General features: G+C 37.6%; 3 long non-coding RNA genes across 3 annotated transcripts in view; 1 reads left to right on the forward strand and 2 right to left on the reverse strand.

Annotated features, from left to right (window-relative positions):
* Positions 1-2534: 2534 nt before the first annotated feature.
* LOC141359255 (uncharacterized) lies at positions 2535-5001 on the reverse strand. The gene is made up of 2 exons (XR_012365677.1): positions 3938-5001; positions 2535-3478 (listed from the first exon to the last, which is right to left on the reverse strand). It is a non-coding gene; the product is annotated as an uncharacterized lncRNA (long non-coding RNA).
* Positions 5002-5875: 874 nt separating this feature from the next.
* LOC141359253 (uncharacterized) overlaps positions 5876-25063 on the forward strand; it is a 452145-nt gene continuing 432957 nt past the window's right edge. The window contains exon 1 of the long non-coding RNA XR_012365675.1: positions 5876-6353. This is a non-coding gene — a long non-coding RNA (uncharacterized lncRNA). The remainder of the gene's footprint in view (positions 6354-25063) is intronic.
* LOC141359254 (uncharacterized) lies at positions 9592-20274 on the reverse strand. The gene is made up of 3 exons (XR_012365676.1): positions 20163-20274; positions 20010-20075; positions 9592-10077 (listed from the first exon to the last, which is right to left on the reverse strand). It is a non-coding gene; the product is annotated as an uncharacterized lncRNA (long non-coding RNA).

The raw sequence follows: 25063 nt of genomic DNA on the forward strand, positions 1-25063 counted from the left end.
CTTCTAACCACCAAACTAACCACCGAATGCACTGTGCCATATTAGCAGCGGAAGTCGGTTGACAAAATGCGGAAGAGCGAAGAATTAAAAAGGGGCGTGGCGGAATAAGGTGAATATCATATCTATCTAAAATAAGTAAAACATTTCCTTATAAGGAAGAGTAAAACAACATATTAGTAACAAAATTTATAACAATTAAATTATTTTATTACTGGAAAAATGTTTATTGAAATATTATATAATGTATTATAACACAGGTTATTTAAAAAAAAAAAAATACCTCAACACATCACACATTGTATTTAGATAGCATTGTATTTTATCAAATATATAAATAGCTAGTGACTTCAGCACAATAAAGAAGACTTACAGATATTTATTGAAAATGAATAAACATTTAATTGACTTTAGATAAAAAGATCTTAATACAGCAGTTAGCTGCCTCTATTATTAAGTTACAACAATTAATAACATCACCTCTTCATAGATGGGAATCACTACCCTGCTGAAAAAAACAATAAAACCATTACAGAAAATTCTAATGGTTTTATTGGTTTTATTGGGAATTTTATTGTTTCTAATGGAATATGGCCCAAAACACACTACAGTCCCTTACAAAAATGTTCTGTGGTAATCCTTATCATGTTTATTTAACATGTGATAAAACATCACAGGTACCACACAAAACTTGTGTGGTATTGTGTGGTGTTTTGGGACACTTTACCACAGGATTGTGTTGTAACGTCTGTAATTTTCCTGCAGTATTCTTGTGGGATTGTGTGGTATTCATTTAATATTTCTGTAGTATTTACCACAGAATTTTGTTGTAAAGTATGTAATATACTTCAATACTATTACGTCCGTTGCATTCTCTTTTCCTATTTTCTTACCATTTTCGCGTCGGTTTAGGGTTAGATTACGCAAAATTAAACGGTGTACGCGAAATTAAACAGTTGTCACCTGGCGTTGGTGTTAGAGTTAGGTTTGGGTAGGGATGTCATTATGTAAATCTAGTTTCTTTTTTCAATGCGTGCACTGTACAGCGCGTTATGAATGTGTTAGCATTTAGCCTAGCCCCATTCATTCCTATGGTACCAAAAAAAAAGTTTTATTTTGTGGCACCTTATTACTGGTAGGCCTATAACTCCTCATGTAACAGTCTTTAAATAGGGAAACCACGGAAGTGTTTGGTGGCTTCCCTGTTTGGTACCATAGGAATGAATGGGTCTAGGCTAAATGCTAACACATTCACGACGCGCTGTACACAGGGCCGCATTTACCATAGGGCTAGGCGGGGCTAAAGCCCCGGGGCCCGAACAAGTAGGGGGCCCGTGATTGGCTGTGAAGCAGATTGACTGCTACTAGACATCTGATTGCCAAAGCCTTACCACGCCCCCTACAAATTAGGTTTTTGCCGCCAGCCGCAGCACGCGCTTTTGAAGAAGCGCTGAGAGCGGAGAAGCGCCCGACGTCATTCGCGTCGGGCGCATTGTCCAATCGAATGAGGGGAGAGGCGGGTCTTACGTTGTGGTAAGGGAAGTTTGCAAGGGCTTTGAAGAACCAGACTCCAGTCGCTCACTTTCTCCTGCGTCTTTGTGCACCTCTCACCCTCAAACAAGGTCAGAGCAAGCGTCCTATTTTTAAAGTTTCTGACAGTTAACAGTAAAAGAGCGCTCACGCGTCAATATTTGATTGACAAGACTCAAGACAGCTTACTCGGTGGTTGCTTAGCAATATAAAAAGCCGCACCGCACTGTATAGGCTGTATAGTCGCAAAACTTAGAACAACATTTGGTCAGACATCACTTTAAAATGGCATAAAATGGTGAAATGCTTTACCATCAGAAATTAAAACACTGAAAGGACTCAAGGTTTTTAATACACATTTAAAGCAACGGCTAAAACTGAAACAACTTTGTGAACGCTGATTATACAGGCTACAACTTAATGTATACATTTGTTTAGATTCTGTGTTATTCACCTTATTCCGCCACGCCCCTTTTTAGTTCTTCGCTCTTCCGCATTTTGTCAACCGACTTCCGCTGCTAATATGGCACAGTGCATTCGGTGGTTAGTTTGGTGGTTAGAAGATCGTTTGTAGTTCACTATAACTTTAGCGAAATGACAAATATCACTACTGCTGTAAATGTTTTAAATTAGGAGCACGGAGAAAACTTCATAAGACGCTCGGATAGTCTTATATTGTCCTATCAATCGTCTCGTGGTTAGACGATATGAAGCGGCCGCGGCAAGTAACCTGGCATATTTAATTACCTCATCCTGTCAGGAGTTGATGGAGCAGCATTAAAAATTATTAAAAGTATGTCTACCAATATTTACACACTGATTTCGTCTTTTTTAAAGCAAATGTGCACCTTAGCCAGTCCAATAACTATTTCGTTTTTATGTGGTACCATGATAGAACTCATTTGCAAACTTGCCAACACTTATTCCTTCAAATCAGCAGACTTAAATCCTTTTAAGTGGAATCTACAAAGCTCACATTTGGTTTAAGAAATTCCTTACAGATAATATCTGATCACACTGTAAAGGTTTATATAACTGCATGGCAGGTTACATCTGATCACATAGTAAATGTTTGATATAACTGCATGACAGGTAACAGCTGATCACATAGTAAAGGTTTAATATAACTGCACAACATCTGATCACATTGTAAAGGTTTAATATAATTGCACAACATCTGATCACATTGTAAAGGTTTAATATAATTGCACAACATCTGATCACATTGTAAAGGTTTAATATAAATGCACAACATCTGATCACACTGTAAATGTTTAATATCACTGCATGACATCTGATCACATATGAAGGTTTAATGTAACTTTACAACAGGTAAAGCAAGACCACCCTGCAATAAATTAAGACACAGCTTTATCGGAGTCATCAGGAGCTGATCCCAAGTGTTTATCTGGAAGCTGTTGGTGTATGTACTGGTAAAGTGCTTGGCGATTGTGTAATGGATGCAGTATCAACCCTCTGTAAAGCTGACACAAAGATGGTTGTTTCTCAGCAGAGATATGTACATTTGTGCCAGCTCAACACATAGGAGCAGTTTCTCAGACAGGGTTTACAGGACTAGGATTTAGGATTTAATTATATTAGGACATTTTAGTTTTTACAAACAAACCCTACAAAAAACAAGACTGGTGCGCATCTTGTGACAAAACAATGGCACTCATATATGTTGAGGTATGTCAGTAAAAGGTGTTTTTAAATTATTGTAGCTCAAATATGCATTTTAGCCTGGGACCAGGATAAGCCCTGTCAGGGAAACTGCACCATTGTTTTCCCATATCAGATGTAGGTTGCTTCAGGTTAAGTTGTGATTTTAAAGTGTAGTTGTGGTCAGAGACGGATGGATCCTCCCATTGTGTTTCTGCATCACAGTTTAGGAACATGTTGATTGTATCATCCTCACAGTTGTCCACTGTGGTACTACACATCAATGCATCTGTGAAAACAATATAACCATAAACAGTTTTATGTTAGTATTTAAAATAAACTTGCATCATGAGAATTAATATATAAATGGCACCCATACTTAAACAGAACAGTGTGTAAGAGAGATATGCATTAAAAAGAGACAGTAACATTATACACACAACCTTTAACTTCAGTGTTAAATAATACGTTATTTAATAGGTCATTATCAATATCTGAATGAGAAATGAACTGACATTCTAGCATCTGAAATCTCAGTAACTTGTAGGAATCACGTGGGCTACTGTAAGAATGCAATGTACTATAATATCTCGTTGTACTATCGTAAATATAAAAATATAGGTGGACAATTAAAACCATTCAAATAGTTGCATTTTATAAACGTTACTGATCTTAAGTGTATTTGTAGAACGGACTTCACAAATCTAACTTTAGGCGAACGAGCACAAAGTTAGCTAAGATAGCTTACCTGAAACTGGCCACCTTTTCAACACCCGGCGTGGTTTAAAGTTACCGGAACATCGTAGTCGAACCATTACTTAATTGGGATAAGGGTGTTCCTCAGTTGGCTTAAAATTGGTAAGAAAGAAACATAAAGGTGCTCGAGTGAGCTTTTTAAGCTTAACGCGTCGCCTTCAGTCACTGCCTCAGCTGCTCATCGTCTATGCGGCCGGAAGAACGTTGACAAAATGAGCGAAATGGCGCCGCCCTTGTTGTCGTGAAAAATAAGGTGAATAGTGACTACTACATCTATTTAAGCCCACATCTTATTTGATGTATTTATTGTATATATTTTAATAGCTATAAATTTGTGCTTCAATACTCTGTAATCTCTGTTTTAACCTTACAAGCCTAACCAGGGACAGGGGTTGCAAATTAGTCTTGGCTATAAACCTGTATGCATGGAATCTACTTTGTATTTTTTATAAAGCAATGTTTTATCCATTTGTCCCTGTCAAATAAACATTAAATAAATATAAATAAATCAAACATCAGAAATAAAGTAATTTACTGCCATTGACTGAATCACTTTTGTAAAATAAATAAGAATGAATGTTGAATTTATAGTGAAAGATAGGTACTGTATATTTGATTACTTTACACAATATAATATTATTCAGTGCTTTAAGTTTTTCAAGTAGGTCGATTTCTTGTGTGCCTTTGTTCTATTGTTATTAATTGTAACTCTTGTCATCAGTAAGCTTGAGATTATTTTCTTAAGTGACTATTATTTTTTTGTGATATGGAAATTGGTCAAAAGAATTCTGAAATGTTAGTGGCATTAAATTTCCATATGATAAAATTCTTATTAAAAGTAATATAACTTGACTGTGAAGTATATCATTATTGTTAGATAAAATGACTTGTATAATGATAAAACATTTAGCTCATCGCCCACCCATATATTCGCTATTAGCAAGTCATGTACAGGTTAGTGTTAATCTAACAGCTTTTTTCGTGCAACTGTTATTTTCTGAATTATTCTAGATTATATTTATGTAAAACAACTTCAGCAGTGTTTTAGAAAAATGTGTTCTCTCTGTAGTTGGTGACCTAAATGGTGGTGTTGGGGGGGGGGGGGGGGCTGCAGTAATTCATAGCCCCGGGGCCCAGTGAGCTCTTAATGCGGCCCTGGCTGTACAGTGCACGCATCAAAAAAAGATAGATATGTATTAATTCATCTAAATTGAGGTAATAACATAGTTTAAAATGGCAAAAGAGTAGACTATTCCTTTAAGTGATGACTGGGATGTTAATTAAACTATTAAAATTATGTTTAATAAACATCTTGATTGATTTTTCATTATTGAAATAACATCATTCTAACCTGACAAAAAATCAGTAGGCCTAAAAATGTCAAGGTTGTTTCAATAATAATTTGGTTGATGCATCAGCACCAATTCAGTATTGATTCTGTTGGTCTGCTACCCTGAATGATTGAATTTATGTGGAAGAAAGATTGATTTTATATCTATTTTGACTGATTTTGCATCATTGAAATAAGGTTATTCCAGGGTACAAACATGATGAAAAATCAATGTAAAATTTCAACTTTGATTTAATGATAATTTGGTTGATGGATCATATCATTTCAATGTTGATTGTTGATCTGCTATCTTGGTGACATTTTGCAGAATATAAATGTTTTGAGGCACACTCTCTTCATAAATGAATCAATTAATATCCCTACATAATTTATTTGATAAAACACTGTTGAAATATCTAGATGCTTAGACGTTTCCAACAGTGATTTACATTGGAAAAATTGAAGTAAACTTAGGTTTAACTTCACTGTCAAAATGCGCTAATGTGTTGTTGTGAATGTAGTTAAATTTAAGGAACTTGACGTCAATGTCCAATGCATTTGATGAACAACCAAACTTATCTCCGAGAACTCTGGCTAGATGGGATACAGCAACGGCCTAAATCTCGCGAGATGTTGAATTTAGGGTTTGGTTTGAGAGTAGAATTAGGATGAAAGCAGCGGTTCTGGCTAAATGGGATACATCTACGGCCTAAATCTAGCGAAACTTTGGGTCTAGGGTTAGGCTTGGGGTAGCATAAAGGATGAAGATTGACGATAAAAACGGTGCTCATCATGGGTTCTTTGCCATTGTTATATCCCTTCTAGCCACAACCGCGCATGCGCTCATCGGCGCAGTCGCTTCAGCAGCACGACATCCCGCAGCATGACTACTTTATTGGTCGAGGAAACTGAGGTAAAACTGAGGAAAAAAACGATTATCTGTTTAAATTAAAGTTAATTGGAGTCGACAGTGATCAGACGAAGTGACAGAGGTACGGTTCATCTTAAAGAAACACAAAATAAAACAATTTATCACAAAAGAGCTGCTGTGAGACTGACTGAACAGTTAACGTGTCAGGTATGTTGAAAAACACAAACTTGCCAAAAACATCAGAGAATGAGCATTTAATGGTTATAATTTGATTTGTATTTTTTCAAAAACACATGACTGCAAACTAAACTGTGTAAAAAACACATTTGAAACAATTTCTATTTAATGTTTTATTTAATGTCCACTTTTTGCTTTAGAAATAGTGATCTTTTCATCAGTAGCTGATGTTATATTGATCAGAGTCGTAATAAAAGCTTAATCTTCCTCAGGTGGAGGTTTTATCTTCATCAACCTGACCAATTCATCACCATCAACATCTCTTATAAAGGTGAGAGTTTTACTTTAAACCACTAAACCATGATTGGCCATTTTAGGCTTCACCTTTGACCTCAATCATCAGTTTAGCTCTTTAAAAAAACACAGTGTTACACTGTGATGTTTACAATAGAAGTGAATGAGACAGTCCATAAATATATTTTTTCAGAAGTAACTTACAGCTAAAAAATGTAAACATTATACGTCTTTAAATGAATTTGTAGTAAAATTCTACTTACATTCGGTAAAAACTTACTTACAACTTACTTATTATGTAAAGTTATATCAATGCAAGTTGTGTACAACTTTGGATATAACTTTACACACATGATGATATTGATTTTATCACACAAAAGTTAAAGTAATATTACCTATAATTTTAAACATTTGGGAAATTTTAATGTTTCCCACTGGAATAATGATTTTCGCTTACACATATTCTTCTTATTAACATTGACGATTAACATGTAAAATATATTTTTGTTAATTATTAAGTGATTATTTAGTGGTCTGTGGCAGCTGTGAGATGTGCTTATATTGACCTAAGTCAGATCTGATCATGAAGAGGTGAATTCCTGTAGTGTACACTAGATGACTCTCTAGTCAAAAGTATAGATTGAATATTGAGGGGTCAGTGATCTAAACAGCATACAATGTTTTGTTTACTTTATTGTCAGGTGTTATTTAAATCTTATGCAGCTGCTATCATGCTACTGTAAAAATACAGTTATGATAAATGCATGTTCATGTTTTTGCTCAAGTTTTTGCTAATGATCCAGTCAAAGTCATTTAATATTTAATTGATTTAAAAGTGTTTCTGTGCCTTAGTAGATTTAACCAAGTTAAAATGAGTAAACTGTATTAAAAAAATTTAAATTCTTGTAATTCTAACTTACTAACTCTAATTCTAACTTAATAATTTTGTGTTGAAACTACATGAATGATTTTATTGAACATGACTAACTAGGCAGTGGACTCGTAGTTCCCAGCATGCTTTTCATGGGACTGCATTTGAAGGGTAAAATTTGAATTTAATCTCTATTTTATGTGTTTTTACCTAAAAAGAAAGACTTGTTGGTGTTTAATGTTAATTTATCGTCGAGATTTGGAAGAGTTTCTGTTTCTTCTTTGAGTTTTGTAGTTACCATTATTCAGAAGACTGGTGCTTGTGCATAAACTGCATACTTTTAGTATGTTGTGCTATAAAGGGGCCCAAAACAAAACTGGGCGGGTGCGTTGATTGAATAATCAACCACAAACCATAAATAACAAACCGGACCCGACTGCCAATTTAAAATATAAAGCCGGAACTAGACTACTAAAGTATTTCTTACAGTCGTATGCAAAAGTTTAGGAACCCTTGACAAATCCATGATTTTCAATTATAAATATTTAAGTGTTTGTATCAGCAATTTCATTTTGATCTATCAAATAACTGAAGGACACATTAATATTTCAGTAGTAAAATGACGTTTATTGAATGAACAATAAAATGTGCTATATGCATCAAAACGAAATTAGATAGGTGCATAAATTGGGCACCTTTGTCAATTTGGTTGATTTGAATACCTGTAACTACTTGGTTTGGTGAGCTCATTAAGCCTTGAACTTCATAGACAGGTGCATCCAATCATGAGAAAAGGTGTATATAAGGTGGGCAATTGCAAGTTGTTGTTATCTTTGAATCTCCTCTGAAGAGTGGCGACATGGAGGCCTCAAACCAAATCTCAAATGAACTGAAAACAAGATTGTTCAACATTATGGTTTAGGGGAAGGCTACAAAAAGATATAAGCTATCAGTGTCTACTGTGAGGAACATAGTGAGAAGACCACAGGCACAGTTCTTGTTAAGGCCAGAAGTGGCAGGCCACGTAAAATATTGGAGAGGCAAAAGCGAAGAATGGTAAGAACGATCAAAAACAGCTCACAGACCACCTCCAAAGATCTACAACATCAACTTGCATCAAGCTGCAGATGATGTCACTGTACACGTTCAACAATTCATCGTACTTTGCACAAAGAGAAGCTGTACGGGAGAGTGATGCGAAAAAAGCCTTTTCTGCACACACGCCACAAACTGAGTCGCTTGAGGTATGCAAATGCACATTTATACAAGCCAGCTTCATATTGAAGTAAGGTGCTGTGGACTGATGAAACAAAGATTGAGTTATTCGGTCATAACAAGGGGCGTTATGCTGTGGGACTGTGTGGCCAGTGCCAGGACTGTTAATCTGGTTAAAGTTTAGGGTCGCATGGATTCCACTCAATATCAGCAAATTCCTGAGAATAATGAGGAATCAGTCATAAAGTTGAAGTTACGCCAGGGGTGGATTTTTTTTAACAAGACAACGACACCAAACACTGCTCAAAATCTACTTGGGCATTTATGCAGAGGAACAAGTAGAATGTTCTGGAATGGCCATCCCAGTCTTCAGACCTGAATATCATTGAACATCTGTGGGGTGATTTGAAGCGGGCTGACCTAACTGAACTGGGGATGTTTTTTTAAGGAGGAATGGTTGATAATACATTCATCTAGAATCCAGACACTCATTACAGGCTACAGGAAGCGTCTACAGGCTGTTATTTCATGTAAAATGAGGCTCTCCTAAATATTGATGTGATTTTTATGTTGGGGTGCCCAAATTAAAAATCTAATTTGTCAAATTTTTCGTTTTGATGCATATTGCACATTTTCTGTTAATACAATAAACATAATTTTACTACTAAAATATTATTGTGTCCTTCAGTTATTTGATACATCAAAATGAAATTGGCTAATCTAAACACTCAAATATTTATAAATGAAAATCATGGAAATTGCCAGGGGTTCTTAAACTTTTGCATAGACTGTAACGGTACGCTTTTATTTGTTAAACATTAGCATAGGTGAATTCAAATGCTTTGTGTACAGTGAAGAAGTACAGCAAAAAAGTCACACAGTATTTACAGAAACTGTTTATGCCTTTCACATGTACACACACATACACATTAACCACAAACAGTTAAATAAAAATGCACATTTCACGTCCACCAGTATAACAAAACCACATTTCTTTCCACATCAGGCATCACTTGAACCTGAATGAACCTGTTAAAGTGTCAGATGCATTCAGTTAGAAAAATAAAAAATAGACATAGTTTGAAATCAAATACTTTAGTTGTTTCTGATGCATTATTTAAAACATGGTGAAATATTGTTGATGTATGCTTGCATTTTAGCTGTTGTTAGCATGTATTATGCTTCAGAATTCAATGGAGAAGTTACAAATCATGAAGTGATAGAGAACACATCTTAAATGTAATAAGCGCTTTATGTAAAGTTACCAAAAGTGAAGATGATTACAGAGCTGAAGGTTGATCTGAGAATCACAGAGAGTTTGTTTATCATCTCTTGACTCATGTATACACCACACCATCCTTTTACTGCAGATCTCTGTACATAAACAACACAAAACATAAAAACACACACATTAATAACAATCAGATCAATTCATCAAAAAATAAAGCTACTTACTAGGGATGTCAAAATATGCAATTTCCCATATTCGATGATCATTTAAATTAACGATCAATCAATCGAATAATCGTTAACGGTAATAGTGCAATAAGCCATGACAGCAGTGACATATAGCCAATGACATAAAAGTGTGCGTAAAAATGCCAGCTTCCTCACGCGAATTAAAAGTTTTTATTTTGTCTAAATGACATGCTAGTGGGATTGTAAAATGAGTCAATGTAGTTGGTGTTTTGATAAAAATCATCAATTGAATCTCGTAATGAAATATAATGACTAATAGACACAGTAAACTCCGCCTCATAACGGGCACTCCGCACAGTCGGATGAAAGTCCGTGCGTCCATGACAAAATAAGTTTTCATTATCATCAAGTGTTATTTTTCAAGTTGTTCACCTCGCTTTCTGAGTCGTTGATACATCACTTGTTGTAATTATATCCAAGAAGCACACAAAGGGCACTTTTCCCGTCGTCACCTCAGCTTTAGACCTGCGGCATATTTTCAACAAAGATGCGTATTATGAAGACTTCAACCTTCCATTAGAAAATCCGTTTAGCATGTAGCGCCTCAGCCAGTAATGATGATGATCAATGATATATGTTGTGGGCGTTCAGAGTGTAACGACAGTCAGTTACAGTTTACATTTAACAGTTTCTTGCCAGAATGTAAGTTTTACATTTTAATCTGTTTATTAGAAACGGCTTCTGGTCTCCTTCCCTGTGTAAAGCAGCGTTAGCAGCGCTGCTATGCTAATCTTGCAGGCTTCCCTGAAAAGGGTCTTTGCTTTCAGCCTAACTGTGTTTAGATTTTCGGCATCGGAACCTCTCAGATCCACTGCGGATGCCATTTCGTTGCGTTAGCAGCCAGCCTCGTCTCGAATGAGGTTTTAAAGCCCAAGTGAGTGTTTGGCATCAAGCATCGTTGTGATATCATGGCTAGTTTAACTTCTTCGCGCTTGTTTAATTTTTTCACCAGCTGTGTATGTCCTTTGCGCAGGCGCCGGACACATGTGCTTGCTTTGTCGACAATCGTTAATTTTTGTCGAATTAATTCTTATCGACAATTAATCGAAGATCGATTAATTGTTAACATCCCTACTACTTACCCTTGATACTGTGTTAGATTTGATGAGACCGTTTCTAGTTCTAGTTATGTATTGCTGTTTTTATGTTGCTCAAATTGCTTCTATTGTTACCTTATTTGTAAGTCGCTTTGGACGAATGTAAATTTAAATAATTTTTAATCACATTCAGAGTAAGAGTGTTCTGTATGCATTAAATAGGACTAAAGACAGTGTGTTAGGTTGTAAACAATCTTAAAAGTCAGTTGATAGATAGATGGATAGATGGATGTTAGATGTAGGCGTGTGAGGTTACGCGACTCCGCCCCGTCTGTCCAGTCAGTGGCACAGAGAAACATGGAGGTGAACTCAAACACTGTGTTAACTTAGCAAATTGCTGGGTTATTGTCAATCAACCATCTTGAAACAACCCAGTAGTTGGGTTAAAATAACACAGCAGTTGGGTCATTTTAACCCGGCAGTGTGTTCTGTCCAATAGTGACCCAGCCCTGGGTTAAAAACAACCCAGCATTTTTAAGAGTGTACTTATTTTCCTCACTGTATAGTGCCCTTCAGTGTCAGCGATAGTAGTAGTATGGGTGAATAACATGTTTTTATGAATAAGTATGCAGACTCCTTGTTGTTTTGTATTGTAATTTGCTGAAAATATCTGATTATACTGAGCTGATTTGATTCTGTTACAATTTGATTTTCCCAGATGAGTTTCTTGAAAGAGGCAAATGTTGGCCCTGTAATTTATTTAAATGTTCAAACACCTTGGCCCTGTTTGCCTGAGACCCAATACCACAAAATTCCATGTTAGGAGGGACAATGTGGACATACTTTAATGGGAATGACTTCTGTCTAATTAAATGGAATGTACATGTGAGCATGAATGTGTGAAATGTTATTATTAAGCGATTGTGAATGCATGGAGCAACAGAGGATGCCATAGCCATTGTGCTACACAACTTGCTGGAACAACTAGAGCATAAGAACATATATGCAAGGCTTCTCTTTGATTTTAGTTCTACATTTAAAGGCGGAGTCCATGATGTTTGAAAGCCAATGTTGATATTTGAAATCACCTAAACAAACACGCCCCTACCCCAATAGAATCTGGACCTTCTGTTGATAGACCCGCCCCACACATACGCAACCCGGCATTTGATTTGATTTGATTGGCTATAAGTGTGTTTTGGTAGTCGGCCCGTCTCCTTTTCCAACGCGTTTTTCAAACATCGTGGACTCCGCCTTTAATACAATGCTGCCAAACAAACTATTTAACAAATTACATGAACTTGGACTGGGTAGCACATAATGCAACTCTATACTGGATTTTCTAACAAACCGTACACAATATGTTAGAGTGAGCAAGCACACATCCTCCACCCTGACCATTAACACCGGGGCCCCCCAGGGTTGTGTGCTTAGCCCACTACACTTTTCACACACGACTGCAGCTCTTCCTCCCGTCCAACTATGTAATAAGTAAAAAGAAGAGCAGAGAAGGTCTTACAGACAGCATGAGAGTCAAGTGAGCTTACTCTCACCTCTCATATACACATAAACCGTAAACAGCTACTAATAGTCTAACATAAGCACATCTCTCATGTCTGCCAACAGAACAAAACCACATTTCTTTCTACATCAGGTTTAACGTCAACTCAGAAATGAAGCTCTTAAAGTGTCACAAGCATACAGTGACTAAAATAAATAATAGACATGCTTTATGTTTTAAAACCACTATGACTCTTTGGTTATATCTACACTCTTAGTAATTCATTTATATTTAGATCACAGTGTTTCTGATCATGTTTTAAACACAACATACGAAAACATACATTTAATAACAATCAGATCAATTCATTAAATCATCACTAATCTATATTCAGGGACGGACTGGGGCTAAAAAACAGCCCTGGACTTTCTCCCAAATAGGCCCATCAACCGGCCATTCGCCCCTTGCCGTGCGCAACAGACACATGGATGTCCTGATATGCCACAATACTGTCAGAATATTAGACAAGGTTATTTAATATTTTGTCAATGTCATATTACACTTTGATGTACAGTGGGGCAAAAAAGTATTTAGTCAGCTACCAATTGTTCAAGTTCTCACACTTAAAAAGATGAGAGAGGCCTGTAATTTTTGTCAAAGGCACACGTCAACTACGAGACACAAAATGAGAAAAAAAATCCAGAAAATCACACCGTCTGATCCTTCTAAGAACTCATTTGCAAATCATGGTGAAAAATAAGTATTTGGTCAATAACAAAAGTTTATGTCAATACTTTGTTATATACCCTTTGTTGGCAATGACAGAGATCAAACGTTTTCTGTAAGTCTCCACAAGGTTTTTACACACTGTTGCTGGTAGTTTGGCCCATTCCTCCATGCAGATCTCCTCTAGAGCAGTGATGTTTTAGGGCTGTCGCTGGGCAACTCAGATTTTCAACTCCCTCCAAAGATTTTCTATGGGGTTGAGATCTGGAGACTGGCTAGGCCACTCCAGGACCTTGAAATTATTCTTACGAAACCACTCCTTCTTCGCACGGGCGGTATTTTTGGGATCACTGCCATACTGAAAGACCCAGCCACGTTTCATCTTCAATGCCCTTGCTGACGAAAGGAGGTTTTGAGTCAAAATCTCACGAGACATGGCCCCAGTCAGTCTTCCCTGACCTCGGACCAGTCGGCCTGGTCCCTGTGCAGAAAAACAGCCCCAAAGCATGAGGTTTCCACCCCCCTGCTTCACAGTAGGTATGGTGTTCTTTGGATGCAACTCAGCATCTTTCTCCTCCAAACACAAGAAGTTGAGTTTCTACCAAAAAGTTATGTTTTGGTTTCATCTGACCATATGACATTCTCCCACTCTTCTTCTGGATCATCCAAATGCTCTCTAGCAAACTTCAGACGGGTCCGGACATGTACTGGCTTAAGCAGGTGGACACATCTGGCACTGCAGGAATTGAGTCCCTGGCTGCATCGTGTGTTACTGATGGTAGCCTTTGTTACTTTGGTCCCAGCTCTCTGCAGGTCATTCACTAGGTCCCCCCATCTGGTTCTGGGATTTTTGCTTACCATTCTGGTGATAATTTTTACCCTACGGGATGAGATCTTGCGTGGAGCCCCAGATCGAGGGAGATTATCAGTGTTCTTGTATGTCTTACATTTTCTAATAATTGCTCTCACAGTTGATTTCTTCACACCAAGCTGCTTACCTATTGTAGATTCAGTCTTCCCAGCCTGGTGCAGGTCTACAATTTTGTTTCTGGTGTCCTTTGACAGCTCTTTGGTCTTGGCCATAGTTGAGTTTGCATTCTGACTGTTTTAGGTTGTGGACAGGTGTCTTTTATACTGCTAACAAGTTCAAACAGGTGCCATTAATACAGGTAAGAAGTGGAGGACAGAGGATCCTCTTAAAGAAGAAGTTACAGGTTTGTGAGAGAAAGAAATCTTGCTTTTTTGTTATTGACCAAATACTTATTTTCCACCATAGATTGCAAATAAATTCTTAAAAAATCAGACAATGTGATTTTCTGGATTTTTATCCTCATTTTGTCTCTCATAGTTGAGGTGTGCCTGTGATGAAGGTTACAGGCCCCTCTCATCTTTTTAAGTGGGAGAACTTGCACAATTGGCGGTTGACTAAATACTTTTTTGCCCCACTGTATAATATGGGTGTGAAATAATGAAAATGGCTAGGCCCTATTCATTTTGTCTGTAAAGTTTTCACAAACAACCACCAGGTCTTTGCCAATTCCACAATACTAAACACAAATATGAAAGACAAGAAAAAAACTGTACTCTGATGGAAGACAGACAGAAAGTGCAAGCTAGGATTTTTTTGTTAAACTAATATTTGGTGAATTATTTAGCCCCCTTTCTTGTATATTAGCACATTTAGAGTGGTCGCAATGCATGCCTGATATTTTCCCGTTTAATTCAATAGTCTTCATTCTAGCAGAAAATGTGAGCTCACTACAACCTCTTATATACAACAAAGTCAATAAAAGAAATGAAAATCAATGCAATACGATGAATGTCCACCCACAGACTGTTTTTAAATGGAGTTGGATAAATATTTTTTGCTTTGGTGTTTGTGTGTGTGTGATTTTGGTTAGATGACAGTTGTAGGTTACAGTTTGAGTTTACAGTTTGACAAAAGCACAATGTTTTGTTTTATTGCGACTGCACACAAATATTAGGGCTGCTCGATTATGGGAAAAATCATAATCCCGATTGTTTTGATAAAAATCTTAATCTCGATTATTTAACACGATTACTTAAATGACTGTAAAAACATGCATTTATACATGGGCTTGACATTAACTTTTTTGCTCACCAGCCAAAGTAGCTAGTTGTTTTCCAAAGTTACTAGCCACTCAGCATTTTCACAGGCCACAATTTTGTTGCTGGTAAAATAAATTTTATATGATTAAACTTGACTTTGGCATCCTAAAATGACTTTAATTCGAGCAAATTTACTTGGTTTAGCTAAATTAGATGCAGATTGAATTTCAAATGCAGTCTGACCACCCAAATTAGGACAACATTAGCTGGTATATACCAGGTATATCAGTATAGATCATATCATATATTTAGGTGCATAAAAACAGTCTAGTAAGGCATAAATAGATTTACATTGAATGAATATATTAAAAGTGGAGCAGGGGTGTAGAAGATTAACTGAAAAGATATACACAAAACCCCTCGACAACCACTTTAAATATTTATTAACAACAGCAGTGAAGAAATGTACATGAATTTTACTTTCAACTTGTTTATGCAGATTGTATTTTATATGCTTGATTGTGTTTTCTGTTAAAAGTGATTTAAGACTTTTAATGACAACTGTCGAGAGGGCATTATTATTGCCCAAAGTAGCTTACATTAAAATGATGCGCGAACCTCTCAGCTGGCGGGTTTCATTTGATTTCGTGTTCATTCAGGAATGCGCTGAATTTCTCTCCGCTCTTGCCCTGAGAATGTGCACGCAATATATATCTCTCCAATCACTTCCATGCAATTGTTGTATCTTTCCCGAAGTGTGTATGCGCTCAGACTGCGTCCTCTTGTGCATTCGCAAATCCATCACCTCTCGTGCGCTCTCTGGGAGGTGGCGCTTTGGTCCGCAACGCTCCGCTGAACGCGCGCGCGACTCCACAAACGGTCGCAGCCGAAATATACCCGCATTTGGCGGGTGTTAATGTCAAGCCCTGCATACATTCAATGCATTGTTTAGTGTTGCTGCAGAAGGCTACACGTGTCAAAGCAGTAGTGTTTAAGTGCCAGCAGAACGCGATTCACATTTTAAACACGATCGCTTGAAATGCATATAACTTTACAAACATAAACAGGATTATTACCTAGTGACCTGACTTTAAACAGATGACTGAGCGCGCAGCTCTCTGCACGTGTGAGAGAGAGAGAGAGAGAGAGAGAGAGCGGCGCCACGATCCAGCTGATAATATTTTAAACGTGAGGGATAGTTTGCCTCGGCTCGCTTGAAAAGCATAAAACTGAACAAATACATGAGGATTTCTACTTTGTGTGCGAGGCGCAGCTGCTTATGACGCGTCGGATTAATGACTCAAAACGAAATAACAGAAATGCGGCACACTAATCGATCTCCCTCGATTATCTTGTTTTTGCAATCGAAATGTGCAAAAATCGAAATTGAAATCGAAAAACGATTAATTGCACAGCCCTAACAAATATAAGCAAATGCAGTTTGAATGATGTCCCATATGAACAAAATGACGGAGTATGTATTGTTTTTACGTTTCCACTGTTCAATCGCGCCCGCGCCTCTCACACACAGACACACACACATTCTGGTTTCCATGTTTTGTGGGGACATTCCATAGACGTAATGCATTTTATACCACACAAACTGTATATTCTATTCCCCTTACCTACCCCATTCCCTAACCCCAACCATCACAGAAACCCTTCTCTTACTTCACATTTTCAATAAACATCAATCTGTTTGATTTATAAGCATGTTTCCTCATGGGGACATCAAAATGTTTCCACAAGGTCACAAAAACACTGGTATTCCTATCTTTATGGGGACAATTGGTCCCCACTACGTGATAATTACCAGGTACACACACACACACACACACACACACACACACACACACACAAACACACACACACACACACACACACACACACACACACACACACACACACACACTCACATCACGTCTCTCTAACAGTAGTTGCGCATTACGTTAATTTTCACGCAGGTTTTATTTATTTTTATATATCGTGTATATTATATTATAATGTCACGTGTCCTGCTACTACTGGCACTTAGCACTAGCTGATGTGAAGTTAACTCGGTTTGTCCCTCATCATGACCAGGCTGTGGATGCTCAGGCTCGCAAACATAGACGCTCGCGAATTCCGGGAATCTGTGGAACAATCACGGCTAGTAGGCCGACTCTTCTTCCTTGTTTTTTTTTTACACGTAGCAGCATATAAGTGATGATCGTATTAGTGCCCCTGCTGTTGGCTATTCATATTGTGTAATTAGACTTTTTTTTGCCGTCGGCCGGGCGACGGCCCTACGTCGAATGGCCGTTCTGGACTTTTCCAGAACGCACAGATTGCCAGTCCGTCCCTGTCTATATTCAGAGACTGTTGTGTATGCATTAAATAAGCAAAGGTTAAAACACTAGTAACAAGTAACTGGTAGCTAGCATGTACTCGGTGTGATCAATCCCAGGCTTAGTTAAAGAACCCGCTGAAGTGCTTTGGAATGTGCAGCATAATTCATCAGTTTAACTGAAACTGGAAGTCATAACGGAACTACGGAAAAGACCCTTGGCAAATAATATAGATTGTAGACATCTTTATACTGTAATATTATAGTATATGCATTAAATATGCATTAACTGAACAAAGATTAGTAGATACACTGAATCATCTTTGTTCTCTGAATCATCTCTACTTGTATGCACATCAGGGTTTCCCACAGAAAATTTGTTAGTAAAGGTGGTAGGGTTGGGAGGTGGTCGTGTCCGGGGGCCGTGGCAATTAAAGGGGCGGGTGGCAAAGACATCATGATTAAAATTAAAATATTTTTATTTAAAGGGACATTTCATCTGTAGAAACGTTAATCTTTATTGAAAGTGGGTCATATTTGTTGTCGAAATGTAACATAAATGTAGAATTTTGTGCCTATTTGACCGAAAAAAGGCAGAACGTGACTTTAGGGCTCATTTGTATGAAAAACTACAACTCCGACAATGCACAGCTCTGCAAGCCCCCACCACTAATCCAGAACACCGCTTGCTCACCTGTATGCTATTGTGTGTACATACATGCCACGTTAGTATAAAGGAAGAGTATATAAGAAATGTATATCAATTAATCATAAAATGGCCCTGATATGTCACTAGACATTAAGAAATCATTTTCATTTCAAATACTTATATCACTGACAAAAGTGGTCCGGCCAGGATATTGTCATTTAAAAAATGTTTATGTTGTCATTTTGTGTATTGGCCACCAGTTGTGAGATTGCAGTACCAGTTTTAGCCACAAGTTTTGTGATTGCAGTACCAGTTTTGACCACAATCTTACATACTGTTCCTTAAGGGGCCAGTCACACCAAATGCGTTTATGGCAGTTGCAGGCGCCTTTTTTGAATGATATTCTATGGGCAGGGAGCGTTTGCGCGCTGTTTATGCGCGCCGAGCGCCTTGCGTTTTTTTGCCGCCTGCTGTGCACGCGTTTTTGAAGGAGCGCTGAGACGGAGAAGCGCCCGACGTCATTCGCGTCCTTCCATTGTCCAATCGAATGAGGGGAGAGGCGGGCCTTACGTTGTGGTGAGGGAAGTTTACAGTTGCTTTGAAGAACCGGACTCCACTCGCTTACTCTCTCCTGCGTGTTTGTGCACCTCTCATCTTCAAACAAGGTCAGAGCAAGCGATCTTTTTAAAGTTTCTGCTAATATGACAGTTAACAGCAAAAGAGCGCTCACACTTCAATATTTGATTGAAAAGACAGCTGACTCGGTGGTTGCTTAGCAATATGAAAAGCCACGTTTTTAAAAAAGGCAGTGCGTCGCGCCTTGCGTTTGCAAGCGTTTAAAGTGCTTTTGGTGTGACTGGCCCCTAAGAAAGAAAATAGAAACACTCACTTTATAGTCAGACGTCTGTTTATCCCTGCAGGCTTTGGCTGTTGCTTTAAGTTTAGGATTCTAAAATATGTATCCAGGACACCGGTGTACGGTACAAAGCTTGGGTGATTGGTTCACCACACAGACGAATTGTGTCGTAGGAGCAGGCTTCCCTCAGTTTCTTATTTATTTTTGAGATAAATAATAAATAAATGCTTGGCCAAACATGTAAATAATCCCAAAGAAGAAAATTCCGCACCCTGCACACAAACGCTTACAGTTCTCACGAACACGTGTTTTATCAACTATCATCCACATGAAGGAACACGTTTTTATCTCATTTCGGCCGTGGGCCGCGCGTGCATGCTCGCGGTGTGAAGCGCGTCCGCGCTATTTTCCGAGATGTTTTATCAACTGGCTAGTTATCCTCAAGACAGTGGCGGACCGGACCACGTCTTTCTCATTTCGGCCGTATGGCGTGTGTGCCACACAGCCGAAATGGTTGCTAGCAGCTTGTTTTAGGACCAGTACAATACTATACAACAAGTAAAACATATTTATTGTATGCGCTTGTGTGTGTGTGTGTGCGCACACGTGTGATAAAAAAACATCTTTCAGGTAATCCTATAAATAGTAATAAATAATCTCACCGGTTAATGTGCTGCTCTTTTATAGAATGTTGGATCTGCAAGTGATTTCCTCTTCTCTGGTTTGAACTGTTTTAGGAATAATAATAATGTCATTATTTGTTATAATACTGTAGTTATTACCATACAGCTGTATTAGTACTAGTTGATATTTACCCTGTTGCTGTATGTTTCCTTGTTTTCTGTAGATCAAGAAGATCAAAACTGATGCTACAATCATTAGAGATCCATCAAAAACACAACGGAGCAGAATGAAGGTGTGAGCTGTAATGAATAATAACAGACATTACTGTAACTGAATCTGATCACAGATTAGTGAATGTCATTATGTAACTAAACCTGTCAGTCTGACCTTTAGATCAGCTCAGTAAGTAAGCACTATATTAATCACACCTGTTGTATCAGAACACGTCTGACAGACTTCATTGATGTTGAGATGTTGAGTTTGGTTTGTGATGGGATTGTTGAGTACACATCTGTATGTGTTTGTATCCTGATATTCAACCTCCAGAGATAGAGAGAGTCTGATGTTGAGATCAGACACACTGATGCTGGACAATAAACTGTTTCCTTTGTACCAGGACAGACTCACATCTCTCACATTCAACACTGAACACAACAACACACATTTTGAGACTGATGAAGAGTCTCTGCTGATATCAGGAACGGGCAAACGAGCTGAAAACACAAGAGAACAGAAACAAAAATCAAAATCATATCACTGTAAAGCAAGAGATGCTATTGAGAGTAATTGTTAATTTGCCAAAGGCTTAAAGAGTAACTAAACCCTAAACCAACTTTTTTTAGTTAATGATCTGTAAGAATGATGCTTTATTAGTGCTGTTCATTGATTTTAGTACGTTTTTTGACATTTATATAAAGTGTTTCAATACTACAATATTTGGTGTAAAAACGTCTGAGTGCTGCCCTCTTCAGGTTGAACGGTGGCTACTGCAGTTGAATTTTCCTATTGGATGTTAGGTCCAAAAAATAACTCGTGACGTAAGCAGATTCATGCTCACCACGCCCTTATTACGATCTCAGCACACACTTGGTACGAGCTTAGTTCGTCCCCTCTATCTCTGTTGGGATCTGCCCACTTTTCTTGCATTTTTCAAATATTGCCAGTGGGCGGAGTCAGGCTCTTACCAGGGGTTTAGTTACGCTTTAAATATATAATAGAGAAGACAAAACATAAATATTTACTCACCATAGACAGTAACATTGAATTTGTGTGAGGTCTCCTGTCTGCCACTGATGATAATTTGATAAAGTCCAGAGTGTTCAGTTGTGATGTTTGTGATGGTGAGATCTCCCGTCTGATCATTTAACTGCAGTCTGTCTCTGAATCTCCCATCAAGAACATCATCATATATTGACATCTTATTGGTGTCTTTATTGATTTTAGCTAAGAGAGTCCCATTAGTTTCAAACCTCCACAGTATTATATAAGCGCTCAGTACTTCAGTAATATTTGTGTGTAGAGTAAGAGAATCTCCCTCCATCACTGACACTGACTTCACTTCATCACCAAACACACCTGCACACACATCAAAGTTCATCAAGTTTTGGAGTAAAGTTTATTTGGACTTTTTAATCTTTAACAAAAGCACAAAGACAAACTTGGAAAGCGATTTAGAAATGTGAGCTTTGGAAGAAAGATTTCTTAAAATGTGCATTACATCTATACATTTGGCAGACACTTAAATCCATTAAAGTGCCCTTTATCAGTGTGTGTTCTCAGAAAATAAATCCCACGACTGTTTGTGCTGTTAATGCTTTGATCTAACAGTTGAGCTACAGGGACAATTTAAATATAGAAAATTACAAAAAATCACGGAAAAAGAAGAGATGTCTGAATTTACACTTACACATTATTTATTTATATTTTTCCATATTTTAGTATAATAGTACATTTACATTATGGTTTAATTCGAAGTGACTTTCAAAAGCCAGAAAAAACAGAATAGTAAACTCATCCAGACTCTGGAATAACATAAATGTAACATAACATACTGTAAACTACAGGACAGGGTTACTATTGTTAACTAAAACTATTTAAAGAACATCTTGGAAAAATAAGAGATCTCTGAATTAATAAAAAACCTTTCAGGCTTTGGTTTGGTAAATATTCATTTATGTATTTAAACAAAAGCAACAACAAATCTTAATAGAGGAAAAACCTTTTATCTTTAAATATAAAGAAATCTTTTCGTTTTAACTATAAATCCATAAACAATTAACCTATTATTAATATACAAAATACCTGATGAATGTTTAGATTATGTGAAATCACAGACATCCAAACTAGATTTCATGATAATATCTTAATTTTTATATGAGAATTAAATCAAATGCATCTTTAGTCTATAATCAAAACTTCATAACTTTGTAACACATTTATAACTTACCAACCAGAGAAGTGAAGCAGAAAGAGAGAAAAACAAACATGAGAAACATTTTCTTCAACAGTTCAGAATTCTGAAATATCAACACATCAACAATCTGACAGTGCTCTGATCTCCAGTAAAGTTGTATAGAGATTAACACAACATCAGTTTGTATACTGTGACTAAAAGCCGGTGGTCTACGAAATTTCCCGGTAGACTTTTTGGTCCCACTCCGCCCCTGCTGTCAGGACCTTGTCAGGAAAGTAACAAACAAAACAGCTTATATATTATTGCATTTCTAAACTGGTATTTGTATATGGTATATGTCAGAATAATTAATATTTTGTTGTTATAGCTTATATAATAGCTGTTGACAAAGCGCTGTTTATCTTTGCATTTACTCATGCATTAACTGTATCAAACTGCGATAGCTCGCGGAGATAATAAATAATTAATTAATTTCGACAGATCTTTATTTAGATGTATTAGCGAAATAATGTTTATCTTGTAAATGTTAATATAACTTGGGGTAAATCTTGTTAAAAGTTAGCTACATGTGGTGGCACTTGGTGAGTGAACAGCAATATGAAAGTGATTTTACAAGGCTAATGATGAGCATAAATAACAGAGAAATTATTTAATTCAGCATTTTTATTTCCCACACGCATTCATTCATGGCTGTTTCATTCATGTAAATCTACGTCGTTATTGGGACAGAATTTGATGGATCAGTCTGCCGTCATATTTGCTGTGCACGTTGTTGTTGTGTCCTCACCTCGGACACTGCAATAAAATGGCAGTCCAGCATGCACGATGGCTGTGTTTATCGGTCAATTCGATTTTACAAAACCAATACCTGATAATTGGAAAATGCTTAAATATCTGGGAAAATATTGGGTCAGATATATTGGTATATCTCTAGTCCAGGCTATGGTCCCTCTGCAGTAGCGCTATGCCCCACAGTTTGGGAAGATTTTAAACAACATAAAGTAATAAAGTCTTAAAGTAATACATCACAGTAATATCACTTTGATTGAATCTTTTATTTATTAAACTTTAGCCTTGATGGGTTCAGTACTTTATTTTTGTGTAAAGTTTTGAGTAGTGAAAGGAAAAGAAGAACCACACTATTTTTACACAAACCTATACACACTGATCACACATCTCACATACACACACTTATCGAATATCTCTCTCTCACACACATATACATTTAGTCATTTACCAGATGCTTTTGTCCAAAGTGACTTACAAATGAGATAACAATAGAAGCAAATAAAGCAACACAAGAACAGCAATACTTAAGTGCACTAGAACTAGTCTCATCAAGTCTAACACCATATCAAGGGTTCTTTTCAGTATTTTTTGAAAGAGAATGTAAAGATAAAGATAGAGAAAAAGAAAAGATTAGCAATTGAGGTGTTGGCGGAAGAGATCTTAAAGACTGCTACAGATTCAGCAGATCTTCTCACAGCTGGCAGATCATTCCACAGATGAGGAACCAAACCAGAGAAGGTATTTAATAGTGATTTTTATTTTTTTATTTTTGAGATGGCACCACAAGTCACCGCTCTGTGGCAGTGCGCAGGGATCTAGAGGGTACATAAGTTTGTACAAGCGATTGAAGGTAAGAGGGTGCTGACCCAGTGGTGGTTTTAAAGGCCAGGAGTAGAGCTTTGAATTTAATACGAGCAGCTATAGGAAGCCAGTGTAACCTGACAAAGAGAGGAGTGACATGTGCCCACTTTTGCACATTGAAGACCACTCTTCCCGCAGAATTTTGGATCACTGTTAGGGGTTTGGTTGTGCCGGCTGGAAGTCTGGCCAGTAACGCATTGCAATAGTCCAGTTTAGACAAGACAAGAGCCTGGACTAGGACTTGGGTAGCATGTTCAAATAGGAAAGGTCTAATTTTCCTAATGTTGTAGAGGATGAATCTACAAGAGCGGTCGGTGCTGGCAACATGCTCCGTGAAACTAAGCTGATCAGTTTGATTTGTGTGTCATCCGCATAGCAGTGTTAAGAAAAGCCATGTTTCCGAATGACAGAACCCAATGATGTCCTGTATATAGAAAAGAGCAGTGGTCCTAGCACTGAGCCTTGAGGTACCCCGTTACTGAGACCTTAGGGTTCTGGGACGTCACCTCTCTGGGATACTCTAAATGACCTACCTGAGAGGTAAGACCTGAACCACAGTTGTGCTGTACTAGAGACATCCATAGCCTTCAGGGTCAACAGGAGGATGTGGGGATTGACAGTGTCAAAAGTGGCACATAGATCCAGTGCACATAGATCCAGTACAAATGATTTGGAGGCCGCCCTTGCCTGCCTTAGGGCTTCAATAACTGAGAGCAGTGCAGTTTCAGGAGAGTGACCACTTTTGAAACCAGACTGGTTGCTGTCCGGGAGGTGATTTTGTGTGCAGAAGGAGGAGAGCTGGTCAAGAAATACAAATTCAAGAGTCTTGACAATGAAGGGAAGAAGAGATACAGGTCTGTAGTTCTCTAACATTGCAGGATTAAGTGTGGGCTTTTTCAGCAGCAGGGTTATCAATGGGGAATGTACCAGTGGAAAGAGATAATGTGCATGAGAGCAGCAATAACCGATAGAGAAATGGCCTGAAGGAGATGGGTGGGTATGGAATCTAACGGGCAGGTAGTTGGGTTG

The sequence above is a fragment of the Misgurnus anguillicaudatus genome, chromosome 23 (genome assembly GCF_027580225.2).
Source record: "Misgurnus anguillicaudatus chromosome 23, ASM2758022v2, whole genome shotgun sequence".
In the NCBI taxonomy this organism is placed as follows: domain Eukaryota; kingdom Metazoa; phylum Chordata; class Actinopteri; order Cypriniformes; family Cobitidae; genus Misgurnus; species Misgurnus anguillicaudatus.